The following is a 25,533-nucleotide window of genomic DNA, read 5'->3' on the forward strand; positions in this document are numbered from 1 at the left end:
AGTTGTTGAAACTGCAATCAAACCACCTTCCCTAACTGGAAAGGCTTCCAGAGAAAAGAGGGAAGGGAGGCAAAAAAACCTGCGCTGTAGGGACAGGTAGAAGAAAAGTGAAGAATTGGAAGGCTAAGTCTGGTAAGGACCAGATAGCCAAGCACTGAGTGCAATCTTGCTGAGGATAGTGATCCGGCAAGCGAAAGCTAGGGGGGAGACTCTGGTCTTGAAAGACGAGTCTCACGGTTGGGTGGTCAAACAGAGAAGCAACAGGAATTCCAGGTGAACCACTGAGGAATTTATCCGCCAGGCAGCGACCAGGTAAGTAGGAAAAATCCCTTGGACATCTGTTAAATTATCTGCTAAGTTTCTTGGTAGGAAATATGCTCAATACTTTATATATTTTTGCATAGGAATTGACTGAGGAGTCGGGTTTATTTGAGTTATTAATAGATAACTGAATATAGACAGTGTTCTTTGCCTCAATCAAATGCAAAAACAAAAAAAAACAAAAAAACAAAAAAAAACAGAGAAACATGTGCGGCGGCAAAAATACCTTGAGCGAGGAAATTCAAGCACAGAGATTAGGGTCTGAGGACTAATCACACAAACTTTTCTGAGCAGTGAATAGCCCTGAGCCGTAAAAGCTTCAGTTTCACTATAACCAGACAAGAGCAAAACTATAAAACTGGAAATTATTAAGGGTTACTTATAGACTTGCACAATGGGTATTTTACCCCTAGGAGAAACCCTTGCCAGAACTAAATGAAAAGGTATCATGCAGCGGAATGAAATAACAATAGGATTAAACATAGTATGGAGGATCAATGTTTAAAATCCTGGGAAAGTAGTTGAGTTTTGGTTGCGATTAAGGCAAGATAAGCAATCAGACACGCTATAGCAAAATACCGAAGGGTAGAAATAAATTGGAATTGTATTAAAAAGTAAACACACCGAGCCTGATAATTCACCATTGAACAAAAACTAATTTCCAATGAAACTGTAACAGAAGCAGACATTAAGCATTTAACGATTGATAGAAGTGAAATAACATCTTCCAGCAAACCGCAAACCTTGAAACAAAATTATTTACATTACTGCGACAGAACAGTAAATCAAAGATTTCTGGTAGAGTTATTAGATTCTGAAAAGAATTAATTCGAAATGTAAAACCAATTATTGGTGGCCAGTCTTGAGCAGGACTAAAAGCCGCAAACATATATTCACCACAACACATATATTCATATTCATGCCTGGAAATGCTGACAACAGGGTCATGTAAGTTCCCCAAACAATTTTCTTTACCGTAATAGTAAGGAAGGTTTTGACAATCAATTATCCATAGCCATATGTCAATATAAGAGACTGTGCAAACTAAATTAAGAGATGACGAGAAACTGCTAAGAAAAAAAAAAGAAACCATAAAATCTGGGGCTATTATTGCCAGAAAACACGCAACCATTACTGTTAACATTTTGTTCAGAGGAGTAGAAACAATATTCTAATATAATACTTAGCAAAGCCACGAGGGCTACAAATATCCTATTAACAGAAGAAGTAATGTATTAAGATTGTGGTTAAATGTTGCAATCTGGTGAGAGATATACACCGAAGCTTTACCCATACATATTCTGGAATAATAAAGTCAAAATTACAACAACTCAGAAAAGCCGAGAGCATGCCCTCATAAATTAATATTGCTCAACCCTGAAATCTTGGTTTGGTTTGGCTCCACCTGGAACCAAAACCCTTGCAACCAGAGAGGCGCAGGACAGGTCAGGTGTGAACATCCTGTCGCTATCTGCGACCAGCAATGGAAAAGAGGTAAGGCTGTGGGTCATTGGGCTGTGTCAAGGGGTACGAGGGAGAGAAACCCCCTCTGTTACCAGACATGAAATGAAACCATCAACACCGGAAACTGTTCATGGAGCGATTGAAAATGAACATACCTGTAGGGAAGTCGGATGAGTCGAAATGTTGGAAGGAGACGTCCTTTTTCTAGGAGCAGGCTCGGAAGGCTGGACAACACCGCGCTCCATGAAACCAAAACAAACATAGCGTTCATTAGTCGAAACAAACCAAAAACTCCTTAAAAAATTACAGGAGCCGAGAGTGATGAATTCAAAACATAGAAGGACAGCATAATGTAAATTTTACCAGGAAATCATCTAAACTGTGTATGTGATGCCTCTGGATGGTTGCTTGGCGGTCTGAGGGACCCAAGACGATCCTCTGGCAGCATAGAGTCGGAACGGGTTGGAGCTGGCTCGCCAGAGCCTTTGCGGAAACCTCGAGAAGACTGAGCTGAGTCTTGTGTCATCGGATAACCTGTGGTGGAAACGCCCGGGGCAGCACAGCCCTTGGATGACCATCAAACCATCCCGACCGTCGAGCAAGGCGGTGATAACCGAGGGCGCGAACTCCAGAAAACCCCGACCTCATCCCTTCACGTGGACGAGCCGACGAAATTAAATGCCATAGCCGGGTGTTAAGCACTGGCACTGCCAGCAGTGAGCCTTCTGTACAGTGCATACGATAGATAATTGATTCCGGCAACGGAAAAGCGGAGAGATGTTAACCAAAATCTTTTCCGGTGGACCATAAGATCAGAGAGATTAAACTGAAAAACATTCTTTGTATAGGGAATTAACGCTAGCTTTATGGCAATGTAAATGAAAAAAATTTAGTTCTGGGATGTGTGACAGCAATGACTCGAGATCTAAAGTCTGAGGTATTGTCAATAACGAATCCTCAAACCCTCCATTCCTTTGTCATGTCAAGCAAGCCAATTACTCATTCATCATGTTTGTTCAATTGTCCGTATATATTGTTATGCCTTTCCCCATCGACTTTTGTGAAGGTTAAAGTACAAGGACTTCAAAGGCCTTGCATGCTGTGACAAAGGCATGTAGCATAGAGACAGCATATGCCCCAATAGTGTGGAAAACAACAACAGAGTTGTGAACCCATTCTGTACTAAATACATCGCTAATGTAGGCCAGAGAGGCACGGGGAGCATCGAAACACTCAGCATTGTGCAACCATTCTGCAACAAGTTTGATACACATATATGTATGGATAGTGCATTGTAAAAAAGAAAAAAAATTGTTCTCAAATCATTTTTCTTTTATGGACATTGCAAGCATCTGCTGTGGCAGATTTGGCATCTGCAAACTCTTTACAACAGAAAAAAATTCGCACCACGTGCTTGATAAACAAACTTGGAATGCAAGTTCATTGGAAAATTGCATGTCGTTCTCTAAAATTGTGAGTTTTGTTGCCATATGTTGAGCATGTTTTATGTGACACAAATTTGGGTGCTTTGAGAGAATGATTAAATCACTGAGCACGTTCCTTTGTTGTGCCAAAATTGTTGTGTGCATGGGTCTGAACACCACCGTTGGCGAGAAGGTGTCAAAGTAAATATCCGGAAGATAAAGTAAATTATTTGGCTTTCGAAGGGATTGAATGCCTTCGAAATATATTTACTAGTGTGCATAGGAGAAATGGAGGTTCTGGTCATTTTAATATGCCTTCTCCATACATACTCTCACATTCCTCAGAAGGGGATAGGTAGCGCTACAATAATCAATGTAAGTTGTTTTCTATTCAATTTGTATCGCACCAAAATTATGTATTGAAGCAACACATATCTGCTTTCAAGTAAGTAGTGAGCTCTTGGAAATGTATAATTTTATTCCAACGTTAACTTGGGTATTGGTAAGGTTTTTGGGGCATGTAACACTTCATTAAGCACACTCACCTCCTTTAGTTTATAATCCTCTGTTCCCAAGACGAAACGTTGTTACTTGTGGCGCATAATCTATGAAATCAGATTTTTTGTTTGACCTCTCAGTCAACCCAATTTTATTTTGAATAGAGGTGTTATATCGATGTCATAGGCTTAGGTTTTGATAATGGCCAGGATAGATAAGAAGAAAGGGGTGACTTGGTAGGGAACATTGTTTGAACCTTGGTTTCCTAGGGATAGCTCCTGGCTAGGAGGGATTAGCAGAGATACCAAGTAGATGTTCAAATTCGAATTTTGTACTTGAGGCTAGAGGTCTTGGGCATCCCATTAAGTTGTTATATATAAACTGCGAGGCCAAGTGTGGCCAGAAGCTTGCCCAATTCTAGAAACGGAATTAAATGGCTTTCCAAACTATCTGGGACAAGCACTACATCGGGTTTTCTTTCTACCATTAGTAGCAGAAGTACAATAATACTAATAATGAGGTTGTGCAATAATACTAGTAATTAACAAAAATGCTTTGAATTTTGTCAAGTCTTGGGATATTCCTATATTCTGTAGCAATCCTTCTTTTATGGTGGTAAATATAGTTTACTTTTTGGTTACAACTGTTGCTAAAAGTTCTGAGGTTAAAACAATTTCCAAAACAAATCGAGATTCTTGACTTGACTTTAATATTTAATATTATTAAATATTTTTAGGCCGATAGGCCTTCCTTTGAGACAGACTTTCATCGTCCTTTTCATTCTCAGGTCTAAAGGTGGCGTGAAATTTGGATCCAGCGAAATGCGATTTGTAGAGGAAGGTCGGGCATTCAGGTTGACACGTGGCGTGAAATTTGGGTTCCGCCCCCTTGCCTCTGGAAGTTGCGTCACTGGCCAGACTCCGGTACCTCCACCTCGGCGGAAATTATTTCTAGGGTTCGGTTCATGCTTGCTACGGAAACCTGATGAGTCTCCACTACCTGGGCCTCAACGGAAATGGCCTCACCGGTAACTTGCCGCCGGAGCTCGGCAAACTCGCCGAGCTGCGATACCTCCTCATCGGCCACTACAACAATTATTCCTGCGAGATCCCGCCTCAGTTTGGGAACTTCAAGAAGCTCATCCGACTGGACATGTCTAACTGCGGGCTCACGGGTTCGATTCCCGCGGAGCTAGGCAATCTGAGCTCGCTCGACTCGCTCTTCCTCTTCTTGAACGTCCTGTCAGGCCCCATTCCTCCCCAGCTTGACAATCTGAGAAACCTCAAGTCGTTGGATCTTTCATTCAATGAGCTGACTAGACAAATCCCGGAAGAATTCAAGAACCTGGTCTCGCTCACGCTCCTGAATCTGTTCCATAACAGGCTCCATGGTGGAATCCCCGATTCCATCGGCGACCTGTCAAACCTCAAGGTGCTGAATCTCTGGAGCAACCTTGGGGTCCTGCAAATCTCGTCATTATTTAATATCATCTTCGAACAATAATAATTTGCAGAAGAATGCTGTAAGTCATCACCGTATTATCTGCTTTCTTACTATTTTCTTGTATTTTTCGTGTCTTTATTTATATCTATTGATGCTTCTGCAGGTTGATGAAGGTGGAGAGTGCACTACTGAACAGAAGAGAAGTAGCGATCAAGCCGGGCTTTCCAATGCGGCTTTCAAGAAGCCTAGAACAGAATCTTTTTCGGGCCCTCCGATGAAGGTCACAAGCTCCATTCCCACCCGGTGTAGTAATAACCTTAAATTTTACTAATTAAAGAGGCTTCTGCCCAAGGTTTTCTTAATATGCTCAGCGGACCCCTACCTCGGACTATAGGTAAGTTCGTTGGTTTAACAAAGATTTTGCTTAATGGAAATGAATTCACTGGACCTATTCCTACTGAGATTAATGAACTGAGACAACTGAGCAAGTTGGATTTCAGTAACAATAGATTCTCGGGGAAAATCCCAGATGGGATAAGCTAATGCAAGCTTTTATCATATATAGATTTGAGTAGGAATAATCTGAGTGGCCCAATTCCTTCCACAATCACCAGTCTGGGCATCCTTAATTATCTGAATATCTCGCGGAATCATTTCTCTGGAAGCATTCCTAATGAATTAGAGCAGATGCAGAGCTTGACTTCTGTGGATTTCTCCTACAATAATCTGTCTGCTGTTGTACCAAATGGTGGCCAGTTCACTTTCTTCAATGCAACTTCCTTCGTTGGGAACCCTGGATTGTGTGGGCTGTATCTGGGACCTTGCACAGTTCAGCCCAATTCGCCGAATGCTCATGTTAAGGGTTCTTTGATTTCTTCCACCGTAAAGCTAGTTCTGGTCATAGGTTTGCTATTATGTTCACTGGTTTTTGCCTTTGCTGCCATCATCAAAGCCAGGGCTTTGAAGAAGAGCAATGCTTCAAGATCCTGGAAGCTAACAACATTCCAGAGGCTGGACTTCACCTGTGAAGATGTCTTGGAGTGTTTGAAAGAGGAAAATATTATTGGAAAGGGAGGAGCAGGGGTTGTGTACAAGGGTTCGATGCGGAGCGATGAGGAATTTGCAGTGAAGAGGTTGCCTGGGATTGGAAGAGGGTCTTCTCACGACCATGGTTTTGCTGTAGAGATTCAGACTTTGGGCAAGATTCGAAATCGCCATATAGTGAGACTGTTGGGGTTTTGCTCAAATCAAGAAATCAATCTGCTTGTTTACGAGTACATGCCAAACGGAAGCCTAGGAGAGTTACTGCATGGGAAGAAAGGTGGGCATTTACAATGGGCTACCAGATACAAGATTGCTGTTGAGGGAGCTAAAGGGCTCTGCTATTTACACCATGATTGCAGCCCGATTATAATACACCATGATGTAAAGTCCAACAACATTCTCTTGGATTCCAATTTTGAGGCCCATGTAGCCGATTTCGGCCTTGCAAAGTTTTTGCAGGATTCTGGGGCTTCGGAATGTATGTCTTCCATTGCAGGTTCCTATGGTTGCATTGCTCCAGGTAAACAATCAAGCTTATCTCCTTGCCTTTAATATTATTTCAATGTGAAATTTCCATGCCCTCTGTTTCTCTGAAGAGAATCAATTAGATGAAGGCTGCTGATGGATCGAATGCTTATATGTAAGTTCTCATACAGTATTTTTCTTGTGTTATTTTTTCAGAATATGCATACACGCTGAAAGTGGATGAAAAGAGTGATGTTTATAGCTTTGGAGTAGTGCTGCTGGAACTAGTCACTGGTAGAAGGCCGGTGGGGGAGTTTGGAGATGGTGTAGATATTGTTCAATGGGTAAACAAGATGACTTAACTCAACCAAGGAAGGAGTTTTAATCAGTCTGGCATGAAAGTATTCAATGTCTCTAATAACCAGCTCTATGGAAGAATACCGGCTACTACAGTTCTGGCTATGTTCAATGCTTCTTCGTTCGCAGGAAATCCTGGGCTCTGTGGGAGCCCATTGCCCAGGCCCTGCGTGCTTAATGCAGTAGTGACCCCTTCTCCAAGTCCTATTATTACAAGCTTGCCAATGGAGCAATCTTTTAGGCCAACTGTTAAGAGGCATGAAAGGCTAAATCGGGGAAAAATAGCAGGAATTGTTGCGGGATCCATTGTTGGGGTGATTGTCATGATGTTCCTTATTAGCTTTTATGGTAAGAGGTACAGACAGCAGAAGCCTGGGGATGAGGCTGAAAACGTTGCAGGTGAGAAGCTTTCGATCGAGGAAACTGGTTCTGATCTGTATTATGCTAATACTGATGCTAAGAGCCTTCAGTATGAGCAACAGCGGAGTGGGGTTCTTATGTTCTGCGGTGGGGAAGCTCAGATGTACACTTTGGAGGATCTGCTCCGCGCATCTGCTGAAATTATGGGTAGAGGCACGCTGGGGACTACTTATAAGGCTCTGATGGAGAACAAAACGACTGTAACTGTGAAGAGATTGAAGAATTCTAACAAGATGACTAGGGATGAATTTGAGAGGCATATGGAGATGGTGGGTAAGCTTCGACACCAGAATATAGTTTCTCTGAGAGCTTATTTCCAGGACAAGGAGGAGAGGCTTCTTGTCTATGATCACTTTCCTAATGGAAGCCTGTTTTCTCTCATACACGGTATGTGCATAATTCCTTCTAAATGCCTTCTCTTCAAGCTGTCAAAATAGAAGTAGAGCATTTTTATTTGGTCCATGGTTTTTGTTTCTTAGCCTGATAGTCACTCATGTCTTCCATGGGGTTTGAACATTGCTCTCATCTATTTGAACCCAAGATCTTTACTATTGCTTGCAATCCATGTATACGAGTTGCAATTGTGTTGAATATACAAGCTCGGCATTGAATAGACTAGCATACAAATAGACTCTGGATAAAAATAAGTACCTTAGGAGTCTCCCTCTGTGCTCTGAGAACCCTTAGATCATAACAAACTCAAGGTCACAATACACATCACAGATATTAACAGATTATTTGTCCTCAGGAGCTGGGGTTTGGACCTCTTTGTATCCCATTCCCTTGACCATTTGGCAATCTCTATGGCTCTCTTTCTAGGTTTCATTTATACCTGAAGGGTTCTCTATGGCTTTCTTTCTGGGTATCATTTGGACTTGCTTGTTTATTTTATTTTCTTTTCCCTTCGAAGTCTACCAGAGATATTCCAGTCCCATTAACTTAGTTTGGTTACTGGGGGTCTCTGATATCAAAATTCCAATTTCGTATATAGACAATTTAATTAAATAATACAAACTTGCAGTGAATTTAAAAAAATTGGTTTGTAACTAGTTAATCAAATAAAGCTCAAAATCATCCCCCACCCTCAGCTTGCTTGTAGTCTGAATACTGATTCTCAGGATTTAAACCGTTGCCAATATGTTGAAACCCCATATGGTTGATAAATTGTTTCCAGATCCATTGCATAGGGTTTTTCTCTTTCTTCGATGTTTCGATCATCATCAGGATGAGACACATATGTTGGTTCCAAAGGTCGAAGAAAAAAGAATAACACTAATAACACTATGCAATGGATCCCAAGACAATTTATCAACAGAACTCATCTCGCAGAAGTCTCAAATCTGAAACCCTATATGGTGTTGTCATAAGTCATCCTTTTCTAATAACATGACTTTCAGACCACATATTTAGAAAACTGATATGAAACTACAATGAATATAGGTGTTTCCAGAAAATCACCAGAAAACATAATTTGAGGTGATGAACTGAGAAGAGAGGTTTATAATGGCCCAAGATGGTTGTCTAAACTCAGCATATGCAATTCTCCAAGGAAATGGACTGCTTGTTATGTCACAATCAACCCAGAAAGTCTTCACTGGCACAACCTTAACTGGTTAAGGGGGATTAAACTTCTAGTCAGGACCAAGCCAGTAAGACTTGTCAAGGCCAACTTTTTGAAGAGTTACCCTTTCAATAAGGATTGCATGCAAAACTAACGGGGATCATTGAATTACACAGGGTTTATATAATTATATAATATCATCTAATTCAAAGAGACAACTTTGTATGTGGAATTCCATGTCTGATTTATGTAATTTGACTGGTTTCTCAGGCTCAAAATCAAAGGGGAAGCCTCTGCACTGGACGTCCTGCTTCAAGATTGCTGAAGATGTAGCCCGTGGCTTGGCCCACCTACATCAAGCATCCAGATTAATTTATGGTAACCTCAAATCTAACAATGTTCTACTAGGAGGGGATTTTGAAGCTTGTATTACAGACTATGGCCTTACCATGTTTGACACTGTTGGGTCCCTATAACACTAGTGATTACCCCATTACTATTGTAGTTATACCCCTTATTTATATTGTTGTGCCCCTATTACCCCCCATATTGTTATTTCTGTGCCCCATAGAATCCCCCTATTGTTATTTGTGTGGCTTTATATTATTATTGTTAGGTCGGCTGGATTATATTGTGACTCCTTAGACTCCTATATATAGAAAGGAGGTTTTGTCATTTGTATCATCCAAGAATTGTTCATTTATGTAATGTAAAGGAGGTTGCCCCCTCGAAGAGGCTGAATTCTAAGGCGTTGATCTATCTTTTCTATCTTTTCTTGAGCTGGTTTCATAACATTTGGTATCAGAGCTTTGGATTCTAGGGTTTCGCTGCTCCAAACAGGTCATCGTGGAATTTTCACTATAACGTTTTTTCTGTGACGTTTCAAAAGTCATAAAAAAAACCCATTTGAGAATAATTGGCGCTGAACCTTGGGTCCGAATTTCAGAGCTTTTTGCGCAATATTTTCGGAGATATGATCTGAGGAAGTTGGCCTTTCTGCAGACTCCTGAATTACATTCAAAACAGGTGACCTGGGGAAAATCGTCATAACTCTCTCTTTGAGGATCGGATTGAAATTTCGTAAAAAGGTACAGAAAGAGGACGGACTGTAGTTTCTTGTATGTGTGTTTCAGATTCAAAGGTTGAAACAGTGACTCGTGGCACGTCGTACAAGTTCGCTCTACTGAACCAGTCTAAAAGCAAGTCACTGTGGGAGATTTCACATAACTCTTACTTGGAGAATCCAATTTGGCTCAGACTTGTGGCATTGGAAAGAGGACGCAGAAGGCTACTACAGGTAGCAATTTCAGAACTGGATGATCCGAAATTACAGAGATACATCAGATTCAATATCAGGCTTCTATAAAGTGAAAAAAGGTGTGTAGTTTTTTTTTTTAATTTTTATGTAAGCTTGGTTTAACGGAATTCAAAGGGCATAGTAAAGCATTATTATCGGTAACTGATGCCCCGAGGAAAGAAAATGCAAACACCTAGTAAGGAACCTGAAAGCTCTAGCATGACTCATGAAGAAGAGGAAGAAATGCTACATGATATATCAAAATTACAAGAACAAGTGCAACAAATGTCACGCTCACAAAAGCTAACAGAAGCTAAGATAAGTGGCGTGGAATCTAAGATAAATGGCATGGAATCTAAGATAAAGGGCATGGAAGCTAAGATGGAGGATTCGATGGTAAATTTGAAGATAGATTTGAAGACAGACATGGAAGAATTGAAGAACTTGCTACAAGAAAGGGTCACTAATGGTGAAAAGGTAGTAAAGGAAACTCATGATGAGAACAAAAGAAATGTTAATCATGATTCCATAGACTCTAATGTTGGATCGAAGACTCACCATGTTCCAAAAATCGATATGAGGAAGTTTGATGGCAAGGATCCCGCCACATGGATATTACAGATGGAGCAATTCTTCGATCTCAATAATGTGCAAAACACACAAAAGGTACGTATGGCAACTTTATATTTGGAACCAAATCAGTTTGTATGGTATCAATGGCTTTGTTCTCGTAAACAATTTATCACTTGGGCAATTTTTACGGAAGAATTGATAGCACATTATGAGGATACAAAAAGCAACACTTTTTTTAGCCAATTGATAAGTCTCAAACAAAAGGGTTCAATAATGGAGCACATTGAGGAGTTCCAAAAATTGAACATAAGGGTAAAAGATATTCCAGAGGAGCATAGGATTGATGTGTTCATAGGGTCTTTAAAGGATAATATCCAACATGATGTGCGCCTTTGGGAACCTGATTCATTAGAGAAGGCATTCAGGTTAGCAAGAAAAATGGAAAGCAAAATTATGGCAACTAGGAAGCATACCATTCACAACTATAAAGATGGAAGTGTTGTTGCCCATAGTCTTCCACAACCTACAAGGTTGACACCACAACAATTGGAAGAAAAAAGAGCAAAAGGGCTTTGTTACAATTGTGATAGCAAATACACAAAAGGTCATAAGTGTGCTGAGAAGAAATTATTCTACATAGATTGTGAAGAGGAAGAAGAAAAGGAGCAAGAAAGGTCAAAAGAAGAGGATATATTCCAGGAACAAAGCCTAGATGAAGAAAAAATAAATCCGACCATATCTTGTAATGCATTGGCGGGAATTACCACTCCTCAAACCATCAAGATAGAAGGACAAATCAAGAAGAAAAAGGTAATAGTGTTGATTGATTCAGGAAGCACCCACAATTTTATTCATTGTAGGGTAGCAAAAGAATTGAATTGCTTCCTATATCCAGCACCAGAGTGTCAAGTGATGATTGCAAATGGAGGAACAATAAATTGCTCTGGAAAGTGCCATAATATCAAGCTATCCATGGGAGAATATGTATTGACTAGCCCAATGCTTTCCATTCCAATGGGAGGTGCTGATGTTGTACTAGGAGTCCAATGGCTACAATCCTTGGGTACAATAGCTTTTAATTTTCAAGAACTTTTCATAAATTTTCTTCGGAAGGAAAGGAAGTTGAATTAAGGGGTATTGCAGGGAAACCAGGAAAGATAATCAGCTCTAATGGTATGACAAAGCTTCTAAAAAAGGAGCAAAGAGGTGTAATTGCACAATTATGTTCGCTAGATGTTTCCACATTGGAATCATCTATTTCTCCAGATCTCCAAAAAGTCTTGGACAATCATTCCAAGGTATTTGAGACTCCCAAAGGTCTCCCACCTATGCGTGATCATGATCATGCTATTCATCTGATTCCAGGAAGTGTTCCTCCAAACATCAGGCCGTACAGATATCCCTATGTCCAAAAAAGTGAAATTGAACGTATGGTTGCAGAAATGCTAGAGGCTGGTATAATTCAACCGAGTCAAAGTTCTTTCTCAGCTCCAGTAGTATTGGTGCACAAGAAGGATGGATCATGGCGCATGTGTCCAGATTATAGGGAGCTCAACAAGCTCACTATTAAAGATAAGTTCCCCATTCCTGTTATTGATGAATTACTGGATGAATTGCATGGATCAATTTACTTCACCAAGTTGGATCTTCGTTCGGGATATCATCAAATCAGAATGAAGATTGAAGACATTCCAAAAACGGCATTTAGAACTCATGAGGGTCATTATGAATTTTTGGTCATGCCTTTTGGCCTTACCAATGCACCTTCAACATTTCAAGGTTTGATGAATTCAATTTTCAAACCATTCCTTAGAAAATTTGTGTTAGTATTTTTTGATGATATACTAATCTACAGCAAGTCTTGGAAGGATCATGTTGAACATGTTGACAGGGTGCTACAACTATTGGAGGAGAAACAATTATATGCAAAAAGATCCAAATGTTTCTTTGGAGTCCAGGAGGTGGAATATTTGGGTCATATTGTATCTCATGAAGGAGTTAAGGTAGACCCTAGCAAAATTAAAGCCATTAAGGAATGGAAAATCCCCACATCCATAAAGCATCTGCGAGGATTTCTTGGGTTGACAGGGTATTATCGCAAGTTTGTTAAGAATTATGGGAGAATAGCAGCACCTCTAACAACATTATTGAAGAAAGATTCATTTTCATGGACTCCGGAAGCAACAAAGGCCTTTGAACATCTTAAAGAGGCAATGTGCCAAGCACCGGTCTTAGCTACACCGGACTTCACAAAAACCTTTATTGTGGAATGTGATGCTTCAGGAAATGGAATTGGTGTTGTTCTAATGCAAGATGAAAGACCCATTGCTTTTGAAAGTCGTCCAATCAAGGGAAAGTTTTTAAGCAAAGCTATTTATGAGAAGGAAATGTTGGCAATACTCCATGCACTTAAGAAATGGCGACCCTACCTAATGGGAAGACACTTCAAGGTAAAAACGGATCATGATAGCCTTAAATACTTTTTAGAACAAAGATTATCCTCTGAAGAGCAACAAAAGTGGGTCACAAAGATGTTGGGTTATGACTTTGAAATCATCTACAAAAAAGGGAAGCAAAATGTGGTGGCAGATGCACTCTCAAGAAAGGATGAGGATGTGGAAGCATTGTTGTGTGCCATTTCTATTATCCAACCAGATTGGATAAACGAAGCAAGGGAGGAATGGAAGAATGACGAAGAAGTGTGGGCACTTATTCGAAAGCTACAACAAGATTCCAGTACTTCTGATACATTTAGCTGGAAAAATGATTCGTTATGGTACAAAGATCGCTTATACCTCTGTAAGAATTCCCAGCTAAAACAAAAGATTCTTATGGAATTGCACACTTCTCCCTTAGGAGGGCACTCAGGATTTTTAAAAACTTACCACAGGGTTAAGAAGGAATTTTTTTGGGATGGCCTTAAATCAGATATTCAAAAGTTTGTGGCGGAATGTTTGGTTTGCCAGCAAAATAAAGTTGAAACAATTAAGACACCGGGTCTATTACAACCTTTATCCATTCCAAGCCAACGTTGGGAGGAGGTTTCAATGGATTTTATCACAGGTTTACCCAAGTCTGAGGGAAAGAGTGTCATCATGGTGGTAGTTGACAGACTTACCAAGTATGCACACTTTTGTGCATTATCACATCCATTTAAAGCCAGTACAGTTTCTACTGCATTTATGGAAACAATTCAAAAGCTACATGGAAACCCAAAGATTATTGTAAGTGACAGAGATCCCATTTTCACTGGAAATTTTTGGACAGAATTATTTTCTTGTCTTGGTACTCAGTTAGCTCATAGCTCATCTTATCATCCTCAATCTGATGGGCAAACTGAGATAGTAAACAAATGTTTGGAAGGATATCTTCGTTGCTTTGTATCTGATAAACAGACACAATGGGTCAAATGGTTGCCTCTGGCTGAATGGTGGTATAACACTTCCTTCCATACAGCAACAAAAATGACCCCATTTATGGCACTTTATGGGTATCAACCACCATCCATCACATCATATTTAAGAGAAAATTCTAAGGTTCAGGCAGTGGAACATCACATCGAACATCAACAACAAGTCCTCCAACTCTTAAAGGATAACCTCGTGTTGGCACAAAATAGAATGAAACAACAGGCAGATCAACATCGCAGTGAAAGAAGTTTTGATGTAGGTGATTGGGTATTCCTACGGCTACAACCATATAAGCAAATGTCCCTAAAGCAAGCTAAGAAGGATAATAAATTATCACCAAAGTATTATGGTCCGTACAAGGTGTTGCAAAAGATTGGTACTATGGCATACAAATTGGAGCTTCCTGCAGCTTCTCGATTGCACCCAGTTTTCCATGTTTCATGTTTAAAGAAGGTTATAGGTGACAAGCTCCCAATTCAAACAATATTGCCAGAACTTGACGAGGAAGGAAAAATTATATTGGAACCGGAAGCAGTCACAGAAACAAGAACTCGACAGCTACGAAATCGATCAATTTCAGAGTATCTTATCAAGTGGAAGAACTTATCCGCTGAAGATTCCACATGGGAGGATGAGAATTTTATGCAGAAGTATCCAGAACTACTCAAGCGTTGAGGACAACACTTTTTTGAAGGAGAGGGGCATGTTGGGTCCCTATAATACTAGTGATTACCCCATTACTATTGTAGTTATACCCCTTATTTATATTGTTGTGCCCCTATTACCCCCATATTGTTATTTCTGTGCCCCATAGAATCCCTCTATTGTTATTTTTGTGGCTTTATATTATTATTGTTAGGTCGGCTGGATTATATTGTGACTCCTTAGACTCCTATATATAGAAAGGAGGTTTTGTCATTTGTATCATCCAAGAATTGTTCATTTATGTAATGTAAAGGAGGTTGCCCCCTCGAAGAGGCTGAATTCTAAGGCGTTGATCTATCTTTTCTATCTTTTCTTGAGCTGGTTTCATAACTTTTTGAAGAGTTACCCTTTCAGTAAGGATTGCATGCAAAACTAACGGGGATCATTGAATTACACAGGGTTTATATAATTATATAATATCATCTAATTCAAAGAGACAACTTTGTATGTGGAATTCCATGTCTGATTTATGTAATTTGACTGGTTTCTCAGGCTCAAAATCAAAGGGGAAGCCTCTGCACTGGACGTCCTGCTTCAAGATTGCTGAAGATGTAGCCCGTGGCTTGGCCCACCTGCATCAAGCATCCAGATTAATTCATGGTAACCTCAAATCTAACAATGTTCTACTAGGAGGGGATTTTGAAGCTTGTATTACAGACTATGGCCTTACCGTGTTTGACACCGAGCAAGCTGAGGACACAGCCCTATTAGTCTACAAGGCTCCTGAATGCCTCAAATATAACAAGAGAATGGGACCCAAAGCAGATGTCTACAGTTTTGGAGTACTGTTACTTGAGCTTCTTACAGGCAAGATCCCATTGCAGTCCATCCTCAATGGAGAAGCCATGGATCTACAAAAATGGGTTCATTATGTTCGAGCAGAAGAACTTGAATCGGGTGTTATTGATGGCTCTGTCTCTTCCACTGACTGCCCTGAGGATAAGCTAATAATACTTCTAGATCTAACAGTTTCCTGTATAGCTCCAGCTCCAGAAAGAAGGCCAATAATGAGGCAGGTTTTGAAGATGATTGAGGAGGTCAAAGAAGGCCAACAATAAGGCAGGTTTTGAGGATGATTGAAGAGGTCAAGGAACATTCAGCTTCTTCATAGAGAGGTGGATCCCCAGTATATTATGTATCCATGGCTCAATGTCTTTATAGAATGCCATGTACTGAGGCTAGCTTATAGAAGTTCTATTATATCATGACTTCAGGTATTCAACTTATCCGTTGAACTCACTGAGGACAATTCATATTTCTGGTTGGAAGTATAGTGCACAGACTTCAAACTTCCATGTCTGGCTGATCAAACATGGTTATCACATCAACCACAACTTGAAATGTGGTTATATTGGTAATCACTGTATTTGGTGCAGGTTTGGCAGAAGATGATGGATATATCATCAACTTGTATTTGTGGTTTTCAGTAATTTATATTTATATAAAGCATAGTTTGATTTGCAAACAACCAGGAGCACCTTTGCTATGAAGATCATAGAGCCTACTTACCACAGGCATAGAGACTTTGATTTATAAACAAAATTAGAAATAAAATATAAATGGGATTTTCCCGTGTATCAAGTTGAAAAATGGAATTCTATATTTCCATCTAGTACAAGTCCAACAAAAGTGCAATTGCCATCGCTGTTTGTTCTCTCTCTTACCATGATTTGCGGTGCTATACAATTCCGAAGGGTTTATAACTTTATATTGGTTAGATATATGCATGTTTTTATAGTTTTTCAACATACATATATATTTTAACATGTACATATATAGTCTGTTGTTGTACCGAATGGTGGCCAATTCACTTTCTTCAATGCAACTTCCTTCGTTGGGAACCCTAGATTGTGTGGGTTGTATCTGGGACCTTGCACAGTTCAGCCCAATTCGCCGCATGCTCATGTTAAGGGTTCTTTGATTTCTTCCACTGTAAAGCTGGTTCTGGTCATAGGTTTGCTATTATGCTCACTGGTTTTTGCCTCTGCTGCCATCATCAAAGCCAGGGCTTTGAAGAAAAGCAATGCTTCAAGATCCTGGAAGCTAACAGCATTCCAGAAGCTGGACTTCACCTGTGAAGATGTCTTGGAGTTTTTGAAAGAGGAAAATATTATTGGAAAGGGAGGAGCAGGGGTTGTGTACAAGGGTTCGATGCGGAGTGGTGAGGAATTTGCAGTGAAGAGGTTGCCTGGGATTGGAAGAGGGTCTTCTCACGACCATGGTTTTGCTCAACCAAGGAAGGAGTTTCAAACATTTTGGACGAGAGGCTGTCTTCAGTTCCTTTGCACGACGTTATCCACATTTTCTGTGTGGCAATGGCATGTGTTGAAGAAAATAGCGTAGAGAGGCTACCATGAGAGAGGTTGTTCAGATGCCCAGTGAAATTCCAAAGATCAAACCTTCTGAAAATCCCCTACCTGCTTCAGAAGGAGATGAATCCCCCCAACAAGCCGGTGCTGCCCACCCTCCTGATCTCCTCTCTATTTGAATCCATTTTCAAATTTTCATTGTTAGGATACATGGTCAGTGCCAGTTAATATTGTCAAAATTCATACACAGAATATCAGTTAGCAATCGCCACCTCAAAATTCCTTTCAGGAGGGTGATTACTTTACTCAGATGCATTCTGTGAGTCCTGTTGTTTGTTGTGGGAGTGAAATTTATTCACTCATTTTCCTCTAGTGAGACACCATTTAAACCATGCCCTCTGCAGACGCCATATTCATGAAGGTAAGTCTTGAACTTGCTGAGCTGTCATGTAATTCAATTAGAATGAGCTGAGAGCACGTTTTGACTATACAATTTGTTTGTGCGATGTCATCAATGGATCATGCATGCCTGGGGCGACGAAGACTGTATCAAGACACTGAAGAGATGCAGGAAGGCGATCCCGGAGACGGGGAAGCTCATTATTGTTGACGTAGTGGCGCTGGACTCTAATCACAGAGGTGGACTCTAATCACAGAGGTGGTGATAATAATAATGGTGGCCAGAAACAGAAGCCGGTTGTGGATCCTAATTTAGTTCTAGTATTTGATCTAGGAATGGTAACGCACTGCTCTGGTGGGAAGGAAAGAACATAGAAAGAATGGAAGAAGATTTTATTAGGTGGATTCGGTCGTTATGAAATAATCATCATCCCTGATTTCCAGTTTGTGATTGAAGCATTTCCTTCTTGATTATCTGCTCTTTATAAGCTCATTTTTAGTATTTACAGTGTTAAAATGCAATCAAATTATTGTATTTACAAAATAAACGAAGATTTATCAAAGGCCTTATGGAGACATGAAACATCCGTAGCTAGTGATTTTCTTTAGTCTTACCTCGCACTCCTGAGAAGACAATGCATCAATGGGTCACAGGACGCTCCTCATCTCCTTCAGAGACATGGAGGATCCGTAGACAGTGCTGTCCTTTCATCTTACCTCTCTCTGAGTAGATAATGTATTAACGGGTCAGGGGGTTTTGTTTTTTGTGGTTCTGATATTGCTCATGAATGGATGCATTTATGGATTCAAATTTAAGGAAAATATGGGTTTATTGTAGCATATGAATGGGATGCATCCAAGCATTGAAATTTCAGAAGTTGGGTTTATTGTGCATATGAAATGGCATGTGTTCATGCTTTTGAAATTTTACTCAGAGAAAAGAAAAGATGGATTTGGTATTGCATATGAATGAGATGTATTCTTCGTATATGCTTGGCCATCTATAGAGGTTTCTTGATTTTGGGTATTAACTTAACCTCGTCATTTTGGGTAATTAACTTACTCTAAAATGAAATAAGACATTCAATGTGTACCTTGTAATCTAGATATAAACAAAACATCTAAAGAAATGTAATTGCACAATGATTCAGTGCAAGATAACAAGGTTTTCCACAGACCACTTATCTCTTCTAGAAAAATTCAACAATTTCAATTTAATAATCCTATCGGCCTCTCTTTGTACCTTTTGGGACAATTGCTAGTTTTTATAATTCCAAACAAATCAATTACACCGCCATTTAAAAATATGACGGTCCGTCGAGTGTTCAAGATAGTAGAAGAAAGATCATGCTAAGCTTATAGGTAATTTATTAAGAATATGAAACTATGCAACTTAAGAGCATACCTTAATGTATATGTGTGATAAGTTTCTAGGGAAATATCTAACATACCTTTTAGTAAAAGAAGAGAAATGGTACAATGGCTATGTAGATGCTTGACTAAATAAGTCACCTAATGCTTGAAAGGAGATGGTATAATAAAGAGTCCATAATTGTACCATCATTGTTATGTAATGATACATATAGCCATGCTTTGTCATGGATAGTTATACATGTTATTAACATAGTATGGTTAAGTAGTCATTAAGATAAATATGTTGAAGAAAAACATGCTTACTATCCATGCATATTAATGACTTATATGAATTTACCATGCAAGCACAGGTGTATGCAGTATTATAGACTCGTAGGAATAATGCAATTATCAAATGATTAATGGTGGGATGATCTTGATATTATGCATCCGTATAAGAAAGAGTCTTGAGCCTAAATCAAGCTATATATACATATACCTATGTTTTTCATGAATAATATACATGTTGTTACCATGGTTGGTTAAGTAGTTTTTTGAAGATGAACAGGTTGGAGAGAAACATGCTTAATATCCATGCATGTTCATGAGTTATATGAATTTACCATGCAAGCACATGTGTGTGAAGTATTATAAACTTGAAAGAGTATTGTATTTATCGAATGATATAGTATAGTTGCATAGTAGTAAGTCATACGAACCTTCCATGTAAGCACTCCCTCATGAATTATGGTAGTGATAGCCTCTTACATGTTGAGTCAGTGCTCAACAATCATAAAGATATGGGTTACACCAATGCCTATTAAAGAGGAGTATGTTTTGTAGAAGGAGATAGCATGATAAAATGCATGTTTTGTTGCTTATATGTTGGGCATAGTTGTATGTTGCAATCAATGTTTACAAATATCCATAGCATTGTTTTCCTACATGCAGGGGATTGAAATTGATTGAACTATATTGAAGTTATATTGGGACTGTTATATGCCAATAGTAAATAGGCAAGTATGCATGAGCCATCCTGGACCAAGAAAGTGAAGGTTATTAATCTTATCAACAGGAACAATCTTATAATAAAAAATGTTGTAAGGAGCAGATACCTTAACAGTAAGGCTGTTTGATTTTTTTAAAATTAATAGCAAGTAATGCAAATGGTGGAAGATATCATTACTTGAGTGGCATACAAAAATAAACTATGATTCTGGTCATAGATTAAACTAAGGTCATCATGCTATAAAAATAACTGATAGATGGTATAATTGCTATAAAAGTATTATACCCAAGGATGGTGAGAGCATGTTATAGTGTAAAGACTATATAACTTTACAAATTATGGTCAAATTAATCCTTTGATTAATTCATCTGTTCATAATGTAACTTTTTCCTCCATTGGAAGAAAGTATTTTAAAGGGGAAGTTTAATTGATTTCCAGGACATGTGCATCTTTTGAAGGATATGAATAGAATCCTTGAGTACAAACCATAGTAATTGGTGAATTAGTACAAATGGTATGATTAATTAGTGAATATGGTCAACATTTTACTCATATTTGTTATGAGATGGCATGGATGCTATGCAAGGGAAAAGGGTAATGTAATACAAATTTATTGAGGTAAACTAGTAATATCACCACCTCATTCTAATCAAATGATGAGTTGTATGGTTTCTAGTTAAGAACATAACTTAAGGAAATTAAATTATGATTAAAAGATCCTAAGAAGGGATAGAGGATGTGAAAGACAAGTCTTTATAAGACTAAATACCTTAAATTTGTCTTTCAATTTTAATGTGACTATGTTAATCAGTTCACATACAAAGTAATGATGTAAATTACTTTGGATATGGTTTAATAGATGAGTTATTTTAGTAAGAAAATGTTTCACATTTTTTTAGGAAAAAAAACCTTATCACGACATTATGCATGAGAAAATAAGCATGCATAGGTTGGAACCTAGGGGATTCTAGTTAAGTAAGTTAATATCTTAACCTAGATATGAAAAGGGCATAAAGAACATATCAATTCATGGGACGAGATTGTGAAGTAGGTGCAAAAATGTAATACAATATATTGTATACGACATCATGCATTAATAATGATCAACATCTTTGTAACCAAGTAAGGTATACTTGGAAATTGAACATGATGGGGTTGATGCATGAGAACAATTTAGGGTGGCCTAATGATTGTTGTATAAACCATGAATTCATAACTGATCTCTGAGTTTAAGGGTAATTTAAGGCACTAATGTGTATATACCCTTTGGTCACACGTCGCATAAAAATTTAAAGGGTGTGAAGCGATGAATAGTATAGATTTCACTTATAACCTCTATATGGGAGATGAATGTAGGTGCATATTGGTTATTAAATGAGATCATATATCTACACTGAAGTATGCATGACCAACAAGGTGTAGAGGTATGAGTATGGAATAATTTCTAAGAACTAACCAAAATGTTTTGATATCTACGATAGACTGAGTATCATAGTCAATAGTCTGCCTTATGGTACATTTCATTGTTGTTAAAAACTTGTACATGTGATAGATTTAATCCCAAAACTAAAAATTATGGGTATGATTGAGTTATAGTATGTATGATGACTATTATGATACTATTGTTACATGACATCTAGAATTGATTTACACATGACATGAAATTTTTTAGATGAACCATGATAAATGAATGTTGGTATGATACTAACATGGTGGAAAAATGTGTGGATAAAGTTAATGTCATGCAAATAATACCATGAGGATGGTATTATAGGTTGTACCACAGTTGGACTATGTACAATAGTACATATGGGACCATGTGATTACATATGCTACACGGTTGTAAAATGAAATGTGTATTGGTGTGTATAACATACCTTGTGTGTAGGTATGCAGTAGTCATTAGATGGATGTCTAGGCAAGTAAACAAACCTGGAGATTTCCTTGAAGAAGTAAGTTTGGTATAAGTAACTATGGTTCATCATTTTTTGGCATACATACAATTACGATGGAAATATGTATATAAATATATTGTGATATGAAATAATCTGTTATGACCTTGCAGGCATATTAATGTGGAAAATATGCTAACTAATCTGTATTGTATGCAGAGAGACTGCAAGAAACAGGTGTTTGACAAGAAGACAAAGGCCTGAAAGAATGCAAGTAGAGGACATGCATTCTTCAGATAAAATAAATGATCAACAATAGTTATTTAATAGTAACACATTATGATATTTATCATAGTTAAACTTTGCATCAATAAATTCTCACAATTGGTTTGAAAAAAATGTGTGGCAGGTAGCTATAGAAGGAGAGATGCTGGTAGCACTCCTTGAGATAGATGTAGCTATGGAAGGAGAGATGCTGGGAGCACTCCTCGTGGTAGATGTACATCAGAAAATTTTCATCAAATGGAAGAGCCATGAAAGTTGTTGATTTGGAAACCAGCTACCTGTGAACGACGATATGATGCAGTGATACACCGAGGACATTGTAAAATTTGAGGGGGGGAGTATGTAACAACCATCCCTCGTGTACTACATTATTGTAAACCTAAGATAAGTTAAAGCTAGGTATGATATCCTCCCTTGTGTGTTAAAGGTTGTAGACCTAAGCTGAGGAAAGCTAGGTTTGATACCCTCCTTTGTGGGTTAAACTATTCTACACCTAAGCTGAGGAAAGCAAGGTGATATGTAATAAGCAAATGTATTATTAATTAATAAAATAAATCACTTCGAGGGTGGAGCACCAAGAGAGAGGAGATTCTTGCCAAATCCCATGAGGAATGGGATAGAGATGAATATTTCATGATAAACTTGTAGATGTGATTCTAGATAAGCTCAGATGGATTGGATATCCATTAGATGGATGGGAGATAAAGATCCATCGAACATAAAATCTTTGCAGGAGATAAAGGAAAGCTTTTATGTGGAAAAGCATCATGGGAGATAAAGACGAGCTTTTCCGGATAAGACCTAGGCAAATAGAAAAATCCATAAAGCGGGACACTGCTAATGGTAGCTAAATCATGAAAGAGGATATTAAATACCTAGTGCATTGGTCAATTAAGGACATTTGATCCTTGGAAAGATCTTCGGCTCGAGGGGAATCAGAGGTGATTCATGGCTGGGTGGTGGTGCTCCTCCTCTAAGTGAGATTTAGTTGGTGTCGTTATATGGAATAGTTGTACGTTGATTCTTACTCTCTCTTTTTTATTCATTCAGTTGTTTTTATGAGAAGAGTTCTTACATTTCCTCTTCATGAGAATGTTTGATGAAAAATGTATGCTTATGACAATTTGATGTGATACACTTGCTTGATATGTGTTCATTACCTGTTATGAGATAAAATCATTTAGAAAAGATATAAGAATGGTTAAAACTTATCTCTTCTATGAGAAGGATGGTTGTATTCTAGTGTAAAGATAGATGTTACATTAACATCAAGTGGCAACTCTGGCACATAGTGGTGGTTGCATGCAGATCAGATGGTAAAGTGCCTTTAATGGAATAGTTTGTGATGGTTAAAGGATTTATGGTATAAATACTCAGTAAGGTTGATCCTCATTACTTATGTTGTTTAAGAGTAATCCTTCCGATGAAAATGATGGATTCTTATCATGCATACATATTATGATGCAGTGGTAGAACCTATTAAGTGGATCAAAATGTAAGTAGTTGATTGAATTATAAATTTTGACAACTGCATCTAAACGCCCTTATTTTGGTATTGGTTAGGGATGGTGTAGGTATTCTTGCATGTGCATAATAGGTAAGACAATAGTAGCTTTGATTATGCCTGAAGTAAGATGCATATCCAGGCTATCAAATGTAGATGTAGGGAAATATTTTACACAACGTTGCATGCAATAATGCATTAAAGTAGTTGTAAGGGTTGCATGCCAGGAGCATGTGATATTACATCCATGGTATAAGGTTCTCTACCTTGATATTACACTGTGGTTATGATTCTTGTTTAAATGGAATCGTGATGACAGTGAAATCTTAATGGCAATCACAACAAAAATTTGAAATTTATAGGGCCTAGAGGCTATTTTCCAGGTAGGCGAAAGAGGTACATTACATTGGTTCATCCCAACCTATGGTTGGGTGTTCTTGGAAGTTCCTGACTTGGTTGGATTATGCATACATTAATAAGAGCTCATTTTCCTTTGGTTTTCATGTGTAAATGTACTTTTTAATATGTGGTTTTAATAATCATTGTATCATTGCTATTTTTCTAGTTATAGGCATGATTTTATGACAGATATTAGTCAGGACTTTCATTAAGTTTTGATTATTAAATGAATTGATAATGAATGTATGACCTAATAGATGATAATGTAGCTATTGCAATAAGGCATAAATTCTTCTTGACAATTCTCAGATAAGTATGAGACAAATATGCTCAGATCTGTGGTTATTACCCATAGATTACATGTTTGTGATATGTTTGATGAAATGTTTATCATGGCTAGTAGGGGTCAGGTTAATTCCTTGTACCAATGTTTGCATTAGTAGCTTTAATTAATTGTTATGTATAATTTCTGTAAGTTTCATGAAGTTCTAAGTAGAGGCTTGAGACTTGACCCTAAAAAAGTGGCACAAAATTGAGGTTCGTTGGCTCAGAACTACCTGAAGAAGGTCACAGTCACATGCAAGCCTTATTGTGGGAGTGACAGGAGGCTCTCAGTCACATGCATGAGTTATGATGGGAGCGACTAGGGGTCTAGCTCAACAAAATGACAAGGTCTCTTAGGGGTTGGCCACCTTGAAGGGTTGGTTGTATCCTGAAGATTCTATAGCTTCTCAGAAAGGTCAGATTGCTTTTTTTTTGTCAGTTCCACTTCCTTAAATGTACATGGGGATTTGAATCACATCATAGTAAATCTTCATCACATGTTTACCCCAGTGGACTGGTTAGCTTGGGTAAATGTGGGAGGAGGGTGTTATAGAGTGGTATCAGAGCCAAGTTCACCCCTTAGACTGGATGGGTGGAATGTGTTGGTCATGCATACATGTCAGTTGCATATGTGTTCTTTATGTTTGTGGTTTATGTACTTGTTGTGTAGAAATGGTTATAATTGTGTCGCCATGTGAAAGTATATGGTGTTGTTGTTGGATGTATTTTTTGTGAGTTCTTGTCATTTATGCACTTGGTATGCATGTCATTGTCTATACGTCATTGTGCACACATTGACATGGTTATAGTTTTCGTGTGTGAGGTCGTGGTATGTGGTTGGTATAGTCATGCATGGTAACTGGATGATGGTTGAGATGATTTTTATATAATTCTATGATTATATTTATACATGCATTGTGCTAATCTAGTTGATCTTGTAGATCAGATATCCTCCCCTGAACTATACTGAGGTATGTTGATTATGTTATGTTTTGGTTTAAGATGACATGGTATACTTGAAGAAAGAAAATCAAAGAGTACTAGAAAGACGGTAGACTACAATTCACAAGACTCTCC

The 25,533-nt window shown here is 38.4% G+C and overlaps 2 pseudogenes; both read left to right on the plus strand.

Moving 5' to 3' along the window:
• The first annotated feature begins 4,580 nt into the window (after nt 1-4,580).
• On the plus strand, nt 4,581-17,706 carry LOC149177801 (uncharacterized; annotated as a pseudogene).
• LOC149177802 (inactive leucine-rich repeat receptor-like serine/threonine-protein kinase At1g60630 pseudogene) lies at nt 7,034-16,040 on the plus strand (annotated as a pseudogene).
• Nucleotides 17,707-25,533: the final 7,827 nt, after the last annotated feature.

This window comes from Pinus tabuliformis, chromosome 4_1 (genome assembly GCF_031772625.1).
Source record: "Pinus tabuliformis cultivar Carrire ecotype Pingquan chromosome 4_1, CPIR1, whole genome shotgun sequence".
Lineage (NCBI taxonomy): Eukaryota > Viridiplantae > Streptophyta > Pinopsida > Pinales > Pinaceae > Pinus > Pinus tabuliformis.